Genomic DNA, 13,665 nt, shown 5'->3' with positions numbered 1-13,665 from the left:
AATGTTAAGAGCCAGAAGAGATTACGCTTTTTTGGTCGAAGAACTCAGAAATCGTCAGATACAGTATAGATGGGATGCACCATTTGGCATCATATTTACATTTGATAAGCAAAGATACCGCCTCAACGCTGTATGGAAAGCCCGAGATTTTTATTATAATATATTGAAGGCCGGACACCCTGCACCATCTGGACCTAGAGAAAGACCACAAGAAGGACAGGATAGACAGCAAACTACACAACCACCAGACAAGATGGAGCATCTCTCTTCTCTAGAAGTGCAAGGTGCTATGGAACCAAGACCTAGCCGCATGACTACTAGACGTATGGAGAAACAAGCTAAAAAGCAACAGCATCAACAATCATCGGCCATCGATCAAGGATCTACAACAACAAATCTGGAAGCAATGGGAGGAGCTAGACCTAAGGTTAAACAGGCCGTGCAGGAAGCTCTAAAAATGCTTCAACCAACCAAAGATGACAACTAAGATTTTAACATGGAATGTTAACGGACTGAACTCTCCACAGAAGAGGAAGAAAATATTTCATTATCTCAAACAGTTTAAGAACGATGTAATTTGTTTGCAAGAAACTCATATCAAGTCAACTGATCAAAAATATTTGATCAACTCAAAACTTGGTCAACATTTTGTAGCTTCTGCTATGGAAAAGAAGAATGGTATAGTTGTATACTTAAGAAAAGACATGAAAGCTGAATTAATAGAAGCAGATCCCTTCGGAAGATATATTGCTTAAGACTTAATCTTAGAAGGGAAAAAGACATTACTTTTGGGAATTTATGCTCCCAATCAACAGCAAGATAGATTCTATAGAAATCTTCATGCTAAATTAGTACAATGGGACTATAGTTCCTGTATACTATTGGGTGACTGGAATGGAGTGATAGACACTAAGAGAGATAAGAAGATTTCCCGCCTAAATACCAAGATGCGAGCAAAGTTACCCAAATCTTTCTTTGACATTATGGATGATTTTGAATTGAGAGATATTTGGCGAGAAAGAAATGCAGAGGAATGCGACTTCACTTTCTTCTCGGACAGGCATCAATCCCTCTCAAGGATTGATTTTATTCTAACCACTAATGATTTGCTTTCTAGGGTCAAGAAAACAAAGATTGCAGCTAGGATCCTTTCGGACCATAACCCAGTTTGGATGGAGTTGGGAAGGGTAGTGCAGGCAAGAAGGTCTTGGAGATTGAATGAAAACTTATTTAGATATGAAAAGTATATTAATGATTGTAAAAAATTACTATCTGAATATTTTGTTTTGAATATGAATAAGGGTACATCTATGGAATTTGTATGGGACGCAAGCAAAGCGTATATGAGAGGAGTTTTGATGAATATAAATAAAACACATAGAAATAAGCAAGGGTTAAAACGAACAGAACTGGAAGAGGAAATTAAGAGAAAAGAGCTGGAGTTAACAATGAACCCAGACGATACAAAGGTTAAGGAAGCTATTAACATATTAAAATCTCAATTTGATATGTTGATCTCTGACCAGGTGGCTACTAATCTATTATATGCAAAACACAATACTTTTTGTAATGCAAACAAACCTGGCAGATGGTTAGCTTATCAGATTAGGAAAAAAAGGAAAACTCGAAATATATCTAAACTGATTTACAGAGGGAAGGAGGTGTTTCAACAGGAAGAGATTCAAAAGGCTTTCTGGGAATTTTTTACAGAACTGTATAAAGGGGATAAAATTAATGGTTTAGACATAGACAAATATTTAGACAAAGAGAAAATACCTTCAGTTAGAGAAGAACACAGGCAAAAATTGAATCAACCAATAACCTCAGGGGAAATCCTGCAGGTAATTAAGCAATTAAAGTCAGGGAAAGCACCAGGTACAGATGGCTTGACAGCGGTTTACTATAAAAACTTACAGTTAGAAATGGTAGAACCTCTTAGAGAATTATTTAATATGATTCAAATGGAAGGTAAAGTTCCTCCATCTTGGAAGACAGCGTTTATATCTTTGATACCCAAGGAAGATCAAGATACTACTCAACCCAAAAATTATAGACCTATTTCATTACTGAATGTAGATTATAAAATTTTTACTAAAATATTAGCAAATAGGTTAATGTTGGTCATTCAACAATTGATACATACGGACCAAACAGGTTTTATACAAGGGAGACAGATGAAAAGTAATGTTAGATTAATTATTAATGCATTAGAATATTTGGGAAAGAACAACCAGATTCCTGCTGCGTTTATATTTTTGGATGCTGAGAAGGCCTTTGATCGAGTTAACTGGCAATTTCTGTTGAAGATACTGCAAAAAATGCAGATAGGAGATAATTTTTTACAGTCAATTAAAGCAATATACCAACAGCAAACAGCACAAATCATAGTCAATGGAAGTCTAACAGACTCTTTTCAAATTGGAAAAGGTACAAGACAGGGCTGTCCTTTGTCCCCATTATTGTTTATTATAACTTTGGAAGTATTGTTGAATAAAATACGGGGCTTGGATGGTTTAAAAGGGATCAAGATTAGGCAGCAAGAATATAGAGTCCGCGCTTTTGCGGATGATTTGGTCATAATATTGGAACAACCGCAGGAATCTAGTATGGTTTTAATGAATATGATTAATCAATATGGTCAAGTGTCGGGCTTTAAAATAAACTTAGGAAAAACCAAAATATTAGCTATAAATATGAATATTAAACAAAAGGAAGAATTAGGAGCGATGCTAGGATGTGAGGTAGTTAAAAAAGTCAAATATCTTGGAGTTAACATTTTAACTTCAAATGGGAAATTATATAAGCATAATTATGAACCACTTTGGCATAGTATACAGACAGAGATGAAAAAATGGGAGAAATTGCACCTATCTTTGCTGGGTAGGATAGCGGCAGTGAAAATGAACATTCTACCAAAATTTTTATTTCTCTTCCAAATGTTACCTATATTAAAAAAAGATGCGAACCTTTTAGAATGGCAGAAGGGTATCAACAAATTTGTGTGGGCAGGAAAGAAGCCGAGGGTAAAGATGAAAATAATGCAAGATGTACGTGAGAGAGGAGGATTGAAACTACCTAATTTAAAACTATATTATGATGCAGTGGCATTATCTGTAATTAGTGATTGGATTCACTTAACCAATGATAGAATATTGAACATTGAGGGACACGATCTGCTATTTGGTTGGCATGCTTACCTGTTATTCAACAAAAAATTGGATAAGAACTTTAAAAGTCATATTTTAAGAAATGCTTTATTGCGGGTCTGGAAGAAATACCAATATAAATTAAATGACAAGATACCCATGTGGGCAATTCCTAGACACGCAATTGAAAATATGAATACAGCACAAAAACAGGATAGAATTACCTACAGACAGCTTCTTACCTCGGAAAGGGGGGTATTACAATTAAAATCTTTAGAGGTATTAAAAGAGGAGAAGGTAGTTCAAACATGGTTCCAGTATGGGCAATTACAGGCTAGGTGGAAAATAGATCAAAAAATTGGTTTTATCCAAGTTGAGGATAATCTGTTTAAACAAATAAGAGATCAAAGCTTAATGCATATAAAGAGGATATATAATGTATTAATACAGATGGATTCGGAAACAGAATTAGTTAAAGATTGTACGATAAAATGGGCTCAAAATATTGAGGAACCAATAATGTTGGATACATGGGAAAGAATTTGGGTAAGAAATGTGAAATTTACACAAGCTCAAAATCTGAGAGAAAATTTTTACAAGATGTTCTATAGATGGCATTTAGATCCTAAAAAGTTGGCTTCTATGTATCCGAATGTACAGCCTAAATGTTGGAGGTGTGGTTCTCTCGATGCTACATATTATCATATATGGTGGACCTGCCAAAAGGTTAAGGCATTTTGGATAAAAATATGGTGGGTCATGCAAAATGTTTTTAAAAGAAGGATAAAGTTTAGTCCTCAGTTATTTTTACTAGGTATATGTACTGACTTTACAGTGGTAGAGACCAATTTGACTCTGCACCTGATAACTGCAGCAAGACTGTTGGTGGCGCAATATTGGAAGAAGGAAGACTTGCCTACAATCCAAGAATGGACATTGAAAGTAACAAACTTGGCTGAAATGGCTAAAATATCGGCATATCTCAAAGATCATTCAAATGAGAGATATAAACGAGACTGGAAAAAATGGATTGACTATATACAAAATAAATACGGGACTAAGAAATTCCAGTTAGCCTATGCTTAAGATCAGAAATGATTTAAACTGTTAAAAGTCAGTTCAGAAAGAAGAAGCTAAGGTCAATCTAGAATGTCATTAATTTCTTTATTTCTTTTTTCTCAATAGATTTTAGACTGTGTTAGTTAAAAATCCATACCGGGTATGGGTTCTGGGAAGTCGGGGGGGGGAAGGAGGAGGGGGGGTGGGGGGGTGGAGGGAGGGAGGGGTGCACACAACAAAAAAAAAATTGTACTTCAATGTCTTAATGATTGACAAATGATGATATATTTGTGTTTTTTTTTAAAGAAAAAATAAAAATAAAAAAGTTCTGGAAAAAAAAAAAAAGAGTACACACAACCACTGCTTGCACACAACCATTTGCACCACCACCCCCCGTGATGGGTTCCGGATCCCGTTGCAACCAGTACGCTGCTACACGGCCCGGCGTCCACCATGTGCCTGCGCGTAGCACACGGATGCATACTTACAGCCCACGATGCTTCAGCTGCTGGGCGGAGCATCGCGCAGATGCCGTATGCTCCGTGAGCAAGCGCAAAAGCCTCGATCAGCTCAAATACAGGCAGGGAGGGCGGGTGGCTGGGCCCACCGTACACTGTACCGGAACAGTACCTGGTGCCCCCAGAAGGCCCCAGTATGCCCGTACTGAGGTGTACCGGTTGTATCTCATCACTGGCCCCCACCCACCCACAGTGCTGACCCATAAAACTGGGAAGGTTGGAGACCCCTTCGTGCACTCCACCGCAAATCAAGGCCACTGTCCCTGCTCCAGAAACTGGGGGAGCAGACCAGACCTGTTGGGAGTATACTCCTAGTGTTGGGTAGGCAATATAGATTTGTATACAATAACAAATGGTCGATGTTGCTTTAAATGAGTGAATGTACTTATCAGCTGTGATTAACTTTGCAATAAGAGGGAGTCAGGAAAGCTCACTCCCTCTCTCTGCTTGATACTACTTACTCGCTTGATGGCTGGAACGTGAACTGCAACTGTAAGCAATTGTTTGTTCTTTGAATTGTGTTTGGACGAATATCTACTATCACTGCTTGTGAAGCTATTAGTAGTAATAAAGCTACTTGTTTTTACTGACAGTGTCTGAGACTCTATTCGTGTGTTTTCTACTACTAGCAACGTTCCTTTTCTCTCGGTGTACATTCCGCTGCACTACTTTCTGTCTCCGAACGGAGAGACCCCTAACAAGACCCACCCACTCTGATCTCCCAGAACCGTAATTTCAGGAAGCACCTATGATTGCGGCTGAGAGGGCGTGGGGGATGAAGGGCAGCCCGTTGTCGTAGGCCTCCTTCAGCATGTAGACCGCGCGGTCGCAGTGCCGGTTCTGTCGCAGCAGCTGCTGCAGCTCGCTCAGCTCCTGGGTCCACCTCTGCATCTCCGCCTCGCTGTCGGCCAGGAAGAGCACGGAGCTGGTGGTGGGAGGGCAGGAGAGCTGAGTGGACGTCACCTGCGGAAGGAATGGGGTAAGTGAGCAGGATGCCAGCCGGTGCCCGGCAATGCTCCAAGCCGCACCCCTCCCAAACCGGCTGTAGTAATTTGAGATCTGACTCCGCCGACAGCATGCGTGGAATCCCCCCCCCCATTCTGTCCCCATGACGGCACTGAGAGTTGACACCCCTTTTTATAACAGGTCTTTTTATTCACAAGGATAAACAAAAAAACCCAACATAATTAGTCCCAACAAACCAAGTTAATCCAAGAAATCCAAATTGCTGTATACTGAAAACGAGCGGTTGTTCATTTCCTATTTATTTCCTCCTATTTATTTCCCAGCCAGGGAGGGACTGGATAGTGTCTGCGTCTGCTTTTCCCTGAGAGCCGTCTTATTCCTTTCCTTTGCTCTCCTCTCCTCTTTGCACATAAGCACATCTGGGCCCCATCTGTTCCTCCCCCTCCCTCAGCTCAGGCCCTGAAGGCAGCTGCCTCTCCACCTGGGGGAGGACGGAAGGCCCCGGCTCTGCCTCCCCCTCCTCCTTGCCTGGCTCTGCTGCTACCTCTGGCAGCCGACGGGCCATGATATGTTTTTGTTTGTTCCTATAGAAATGGCTAGTAAAAATTTTGGGGAACAAACTTAAAAATGACTGCTTAAAAAAAGTTGACTGGCGGTGAAATACAAAAAAGAAAAAATTATGTTGGTGAAATACAAAAAAGAAATCCAATATTTAATACTACATATACTTACAGCGGCAAGGATCACCTTCGCCCAGAAATAGAAAAACAAACTAACCCCAAATGAAGATGAAATAATAAGAAAGATTATGGACTGTGCTGAAATGGATAAATTAACGAAAGAAATACAGGGAAAGAAAGAATCAGAATTCTACCAGATATGGGATAAATGGTACAGGTGGATGGAGGAAAGAAACAAAAATCAATGATAGAATTTAACAATACTCAAAAATAATAGTTATGAGTAAATAAGAGGGTTAAGAATGATGAAATCTAAATGAAATACGATAGAAGGGGAAATAATATAAGGTGAGCGATATCGATTGATGATTGCTAAGATAAAAAACAGGAAGTTCCTGTTCGCACTGTATTGTATAAATGTGGTGTACGTCTAATTTTTGTGTGTGTGTATTTTACATGCTTGTTAATAAAAATCTTTTAAAAAAAGTTGACTGGCTAACTTACCTCCAAATCAAAACTAAATACAATAATGATACTAAATTATATAACGTCGAAACACAACCACACGAATTGAATAAAATTATTCAAAGCGCAGATAGAAAGATGATAGGGAGAATATATAAATTTCTCCTGAAGTATAAAATGGAAGAGGAAATTGTGAAAGAACAAATGATAAAATGGGCACAGAACTTTGACTATAATATTGAATTAGACAAATGGGAAAAATTTTGGGGAACAAACTTTAAAATGACACTATCAGTTGCGTACACAGAAAACCAGTGCAAAATGTTTTACAGATGGCACCTGGCACCAACAAGGTTAGCTAAAATCTTAACAAATACTTCCCCAAAATGTTGGAAATGCGAATCAATACACGGAATATATTACCATTTATGGTGGACCTGTGAGGAGGCTAAAATTTTTTGGGAAAGGATCAAAAATTGGCTGGAGGCAATAATAGGGGTTAAAATAGAATGGAAACTGGAAGTTTTTTTTAATTAGGAATAATGTCTGCGAAATACAAAAAAGAAATCCAGTATTTAATATTACATATAATTACAGCAGAAAGGATTGCCTTTGCCCAGCAATGGAAAAACAAATTAACTCCAAGCGAAGATGAAATAATAAGAAAGGTTATGGATTGTGCTGAAATGGACAAACTAACTAAAGAAATCCAGGGAAAAGAAGAATCAGAATTCTACCAGATATGGGATAAATGGTAAAGGTGGATGGAGGAAAGAAACAAAAATCAATGAAAGAATATAACAAAACTCATAAATAATAAAGTTATGAGTAAAATAAGAGGGTTAAGAATGGTGAAATCCAAATGAAATACAATAGAAGGGGAAATAATATAAGGTGAGCGGTATCAATTGATGATTGCTATTAGAAAGAACAGGAAGCTCCTGTTCGTATTGTATTGTGTAAATGTGGTGTACGTCTAAGTTGTGTGTGTGTGTATTTTACATATTTGTTAATTAAAAAGAGAAAAGAAATGGCTACAATAGTTCATTTAGCGATTGTTCAAAGTAACAACGGCACTGAAAAAAGTGACTTATGACCATTTACGACATTTACGACCATTGCAGCCTCTCCATGGATACACAATTGAAATTAGGATGCTGGCGGCCACTGACTCGTATTTATGACAGCTGCCGTACCCTTTTGTGACCTTCTGGCGAGCAAAGTCAATGGGGAAGTCAGATTCACTTAACAACCGTGTTACTAACTTCACAACAGCAGGGATTCACTCAACAACTGCGGCGAGAAAGATCGTAAAGTGAGTCAAAACTCAAACGATTCGCTTAGCAAGAGAAATTTGAGGCTCCACTGACTACCTACATATAGCATCTTGCAAAAGTAAAAAAGATGAGGTAAACTTATTCTACTGGGCTCACAAGAGTCCGAAGTCAATGCTTTTTCTTCTTCTTCTTTTTCCATTTTCCCGTACACTTTTTCCTCTTCCACTTTCCCTCCCCTACTTCCCCATTATTTTCATTTTTCTTGGTATTCGATTTTTGGATAAACTAATAAAAAATTGAATGTCAAAAAAACCCAGTTGGGGCTTTGAACACATCCTTGTCGCCACCGTATAGGCTTTTATTTATTTTTTTCAGCGTACTGCCTTCAGACATTTTCAAATCCTGATTTTTCAGAGGCTCTTTTCCCACAAACCTGGCACAGACCCCCCCTTTTTTGAGCTTTAGTCCTGGGAAGCCCCCCTTGGGACTCAGCAGCTGCCCCACATGGAGAAACCACAGTTTAGAACAGTGTTTCTCAACCTTGGCCCACCTGAAGATGCGTGGACTTCAACTCCCAGAATTCCCCAGCCAGCGAATGGGAGTTGAAGTCCACGCATCTTCAGGTGGGCCAAGGTTGAGAAACACTGGTTTAGAATCTGTGCTCTCTTTGCAAGTGAGCTGGGAGACCCTCAAAGGCCACTCAACAGGACTCGTTCATTGCTCTGAGATCTTGCACTAACCACAACTCGAAGATCCCCATTGGGTACCAGACAAAGGCATTCCCATTCCGGATGTTTCCTGTCCCTTCTGGTTCTTACCCGGAAGATACAAGGCACATCTTTATTGTTGGCGTGGATGACATCGGAAGCCAGGACAGGAGCCACGGAAAACTGCTCATCCCTGTCAAAATGAGTAAGAAAAAAAATTGTACCCAGTTCCTTATGAGGAGTGATTAAGAATAACAGTATAATAGTTCGAAAGGGACCCTGGAGGTCTTCTAGTCCAACCCCTGCTCAAGCAGGAGACCTTGTGCCATTTTGGACAAATGGCTGTCCAGTCTCTTCTTGAAAACCTCCAGTGAGGAAGCACGCACAACTTCATAAGATAAGTCATTTCACTGATTAATTCTTCCCACGGTTAGAAAATTCCTCCTCAGTTCTAAGTTGCTTCTCTCCTTGATTAGTTTCCACCCATTGCTCCTTGTCCTGCCTTCAGATGCTTTGGAGAATAGTTTGACTCCCTCTTCTTTGTGGCAGCCCCCGAGATATTGGAAGACTGCTATCATGTCTCCCCTGGTCCTACTTTTCATTAAACTAGACATGCCCAGTTCTTGCAACCGATCTTCATATGTTTTAGCCTCCAGTCCCCTAATCCTCTTTGTTGCTCTTCTCTGCACTCTTTCTAGAGTCCCAACATCTTTTTAGTATCAATGAGTAGAGAAAATGTCTAAGTGTAATATCATAGAGGTTGGGAACTTCCATCCCAGGAGCCTAATGTGGCCCATCAATCTGATCCAAACCTCAGATTCCTCTAAAGCCACTCTACGCATCATTGCTGGGTTTGCCTAAGATATCTAAGAAGGCTGCCAACGATCTAACCCAGAGCTTCTCAAATTTGGCAACTTGAAAATGCGTGTGCTTTAACTCCCAGAATGCTTTAAGAGGGGTGGACTCCCACTCCCAGAATCCCCCAGCCAGCATGTTTTAAGAGAGATGGACTTCAACTCCCAGAATCTCCCAGCCAGCAGGTTTTAAGACGGGAGGACTTCAACTCCCCGAATTCCCCAACTAGCATGCTTTAAGAAGAGTGGACTTCCACTCCTAGAATCCCCCAGCCAGCATGCTTTAAGAGGGGTGGACTTCAACTCCCAGAATCCCCCAGCCAGGATATACTCACCGCATATCTGTGACATGCATGACACCCGGTGAGATCTTCCCTTCCGAGGCATCGAAGAGAAAAATCTTAAAGTCACTGACCACCACGAAGGCCTTCTGCCAGCCCTTCCTCACCCCGGAGGGTTTGGGCACCTTGGGATAAAAAGAGAAACAGGCAAACTCGTTTTCGCCAGAGAAGCAGCTTCGAGTCCAGGAAATATTTTCATTCCTGCAGGGCAGGAGATCCACTCAGAGCATGGGACGTAGAATAACAAGGCGGGAAGGGACCTTGGACGTCATCTAGTCTAACCCCATACCCAAGGCAGGAGACCCTTTGCCATTTCGGACTAATGGATGTCCACTAATTTCTTTAAAAGCCTCCGGTGTTGGAGCACCCGTATCTTCCGGAGGCAATTGATTAATTGTTCTCACTGTCAGGAAATTTCTCGTTAGTTCCAATTGGATCTCTCTCTAACCATCTTCCACCTGTTACATCCTAGGCCAGTGATGGCGATCTTTTTTAGCACCAAGTGCTCAAACTGGAACATGCTTCCATGTGCATGATTGCGTGCGCCAGGGCACCAGAAACCCCAAACACCAGCTAGCTAGTGTGCGCATGCCTGTTTTGGGGCCATTTTTGGCTGTTCTCAGGGTGTAATTGGCCAGGAAACAACCAAAAAACAGCCTGAAAAATGGCCTGGTTTTTGGCTGTTTTTCATGCTGGTTTTTTGACCATTTTCATGCTGTTTATTTGGGCTGTTTTCATGCTGTTTATTTGGTCCATTTTCATGCTGTTTTGGGGGAGCATTTTCATGCCGTTTTTCGGGCCGTTTTCTGGCACTCTTTCACCCATGAAGACCAGCTGGCGTGTGTGCCCCGGAAACCACATGTGCCCACAGAGAGGTATTTGCATGACAGCCCTGGCACGCATGCCATAGGTTCGCCATCACAGCCCTATGCCAGTGGTTCCCAAACTTGGCAACTTTAAGACTTGTGGACTTCAACTCCCAGAAGCTCTGCTGGCTGGAGAATTCTGGGAGTTGAAGTCCACAAGTCTTAAAGTTGCCAAGTTTGGGAACCACTGCCCTATGCTATCACTTCATATTTAGTCTGGAAAAGATTTATTCCCATCTTGCTCATTTTTTTCTAATTCATAATCCAGCTTCCAGCCTCGGATCTCTTAGTGGTGTCCCATCCAGGCTCTAACCCAGCCCACCCCTTAGCTTTTTTTTTTTCCACGGTCAAGCAAACTTTGAATTACAATCCTGAAGTTGGACGACAACTGCCATTCCCAAGATCTGCCCTACGCAACAAACTTGAGTCTCTTACTGTTCTGTCCCAAGCCTCTACAATATATATGGACGCAGACTTGGCTGTCTGCCACAACTAAGGAGGGAGATAAGGAACGCCTTGGCTGGGAGCCCAGAAAGCTATCTCTATGAAACAATCTTCTCCCAATCTTTCTCTATGGCTGGATCAGTAAATTGTTGTTTTCTGCAAAATTCTTCTCTCGTTGCCCCACCTATAAGCTCTCCGGGAGGGGCCAATCAGTAGCCACCTGTCCCTATTTCCTTCTGTGAGCCTTTTTCCAAAGCTGCTCCCTCCTCCTCGCAGCATACGTACGTCAGGGTCAGCCTCCCTCTGTTCTTCCTCACTGCTCCCTGACTCAGACGCCACCTGGTGGCCAACAGGCATCTCTAGTCCCTGCTCTGACTCCGAACACCCACCAGAGTCTTCCTCAGCCTCCAGGGCAGTCCCATCGTGGTCATCGCTGTCAGGTTCCACCAACAGCTCAGCCGGCCGCTGTTGGGTCACAACACTTACCGACAAATACCCCTCAAAGGCGGTGCCAGTTCCATTTACCGGATTCACCCCCAGGGTTTTCTGCAGCTGATCCGGGGGCATGGGGCAGATGGAGGCTCCGGCCGCACAGGACACGTGGCAGACAAAGTTGCAGGCTGAAGAAGAAGGGGGAAAAGCGAGAAAAAACGTTTTCTTGGTCTGTTTAAATTACTTAGCCCTTGCAGGAAGAGAGCTGTGTTGTCCTAGAGTGGCCAAAAATCAGGGGGAGGCTTGTAACCACTTTTCCAACCTCTCTTTCTCAACCTCACCAACTTTTAGAGGTGTGGACTTCAACTCCCAGAATTCCCCAGCCAGCCACTGTGTTGCTTGAAATGGCCCTTTAAGAGGTGTGGACTTCAACTCCCAGAATTCCCTAGTTAGTCACTGTGTTGCTTGAAATGGCCCTTTAAGAGGTGTGGACTTCAACTCCCAGAATTCCCCAGCCAGCCACTGTGTTGGTTGAAATGGCCCTTTAAGAGGTGTGGACTTCAACTCCCAGAATTCCCTATCATTTTAGTTGAGATTGCCCAAAGCCTTTTGATGTACATCATAGCTAAGCTGTAGGCGAAGAACCAGCTGGAGCAATCATTTCCCTGGCTTTTAATTAAGCTATGGTCTGTTCTCCTGCAATCAAGTTAAGTTTCTAGTCCTCATGCACCACAATGAAAACGTGCCAAACAGGAATGTAGAGAGATTGCCATGATAAGGGTCTGTGTTTTGGGGGGCCTCGGGAGTCATTCCCAACCTGCCCCCCCTTCCCTTGTCCCCCTCCTCCCCATGTACGGTGTCCCATAAGATGCCACTCACCCTCACACGCCAGGCCTTGGCGGACCAGGCCGAGCATCAGCGATGTACAACGCATGCACTTGGTGGGGGCCGAGAAGCTGTGGGTTTTGAAGCTGTGCGTTTTGGGCTAGGAAAAAAACAACAGGGAGAAAGTTTGCAGGATGCTTTCAGGTTAACAGATTAGCAGAGTTGGAAGGGACCTTGGAGGTCATCTAGCCCAAACCCCAGCCCAAGCAGGAGACCCTACACTCTTTCTGACAGAGGGCAGTCCAGTCTCTTCTTGAAAGCCTCCAGGGATGAAGCTCCCACCACCTCCGAAGGCAACTTCTGTTCTTTACAGATTAATAGACTTGGAAAGGACCTGGTAGGTCATCTAGTCCAACCCCATCCCCCCCCGCCCAAGCGGAGACCCTACACCATTTCTGGCAGATGGCAGTGCAGTCTCTTCTTGAAAGCCTCCAATATATATGTCTTTTCTTTGCAGAAAAAGGACAACAAACTTTTAAATTTCAAAAACTTTCACGATGAAGCCCTTAAGTCTTCACCTTAAGGGATGCCGAATGGCCACTCTCGCCAACGGGGGCTCCTGCCTGCATGAGAAAAACACAAAAGCGTAAGAAGAAGTTACGGGGAGCAGAAAACATAGAAATTGAAATACTTTGCGCTAACCTGGTTTCTGAGTTTTGCCCATATTTTTTTCCCAGGTTCAAGGGGGAATCTCTTCCCACTGTCCTCCGGCCCTACATCTAGCCCCAAGCCACGTTTTATCAATCCTTTGCTGATTGTTTTGGCGAAATCGTTTATTAAGCGATGCCAGCTGGACAGAGAATGAAGAAAAGGGGCCAGGGAGAAACACAACAGCCGTAGTTTTGGATAACTATATTGGTTTTAAAAAATACAAATACTGCCCAGTTGCCATCAGAGCACAAAGCATCCCTTGGCAGACCCCTCCCCCGACAGCACCCCAAGTTAACAGCACAAGGAAAAAGGGAGGGGCTTCTGGGGGGAGGGGAGAGCTTTCCGAGAAGGATGGAGAAAGAGCGTCCGGCTGG

General features: G+C 42.4%; 1 pseudogene across 1 annotated transcript in view; it reads right to left on the bottom strand.

Annotated features, from left to right (window-relative positions):
• The window catches only part of LOC148048793 (serine/threonine-protein kinase MRCK gamma-like), a 63,591-nt pseudogene extending 50,297 nt beyond the window's left edge, over positions 1-13,294 (bottom strand). The window contains exons 1-6 of the transcript XR_015695327.1: positions 13,159-13,294; positions 12,635-12,740; positions 11,810-11,943; positions 10,008-10,138; positions 8,930-9,011; positions 5,470-5,686 (exon numbers count right to left, since the gene is read on the bottom strand). The product of XR_015695327.1 is annotated as a serine/threonine-protein kinase MRCK gamma-like (transcript). The remainder of the gene's footprint in view (positions 1-5,469; positions 5,687-8,929; positions 9,012-10,007; positions 10,139-11,809; positions 11,944-12,634; positions 12,741-13,158) is intronic.
• Positions 13,295-13,665: the final 371 nt, after the last annotated feature.

The sequence above is a fragment of the Thamnophis sirtalis genome, unplaced genomic scaffold (assembly GCF_051295495.1).
Source record: "Thamnophis sirtalis isolate CommonGarterSnake01/CBP01778 unplaced genomic scaffold, rThaSir2_p1.2 scaffold_2, whole genome shotgun sequence".
NCBI classification, from domain to species: Eukaryota; Metazoa; Chordata; class Lepidosauria; order Squamata; family Natricidae; genus Thamnophis; species Thamnophis sirtalis.
The sequence above is the reverse complement of the archived record's forward strand: the minus strand, read 5'-3'. Positions and strand labels throughout refer to the sequence as shown.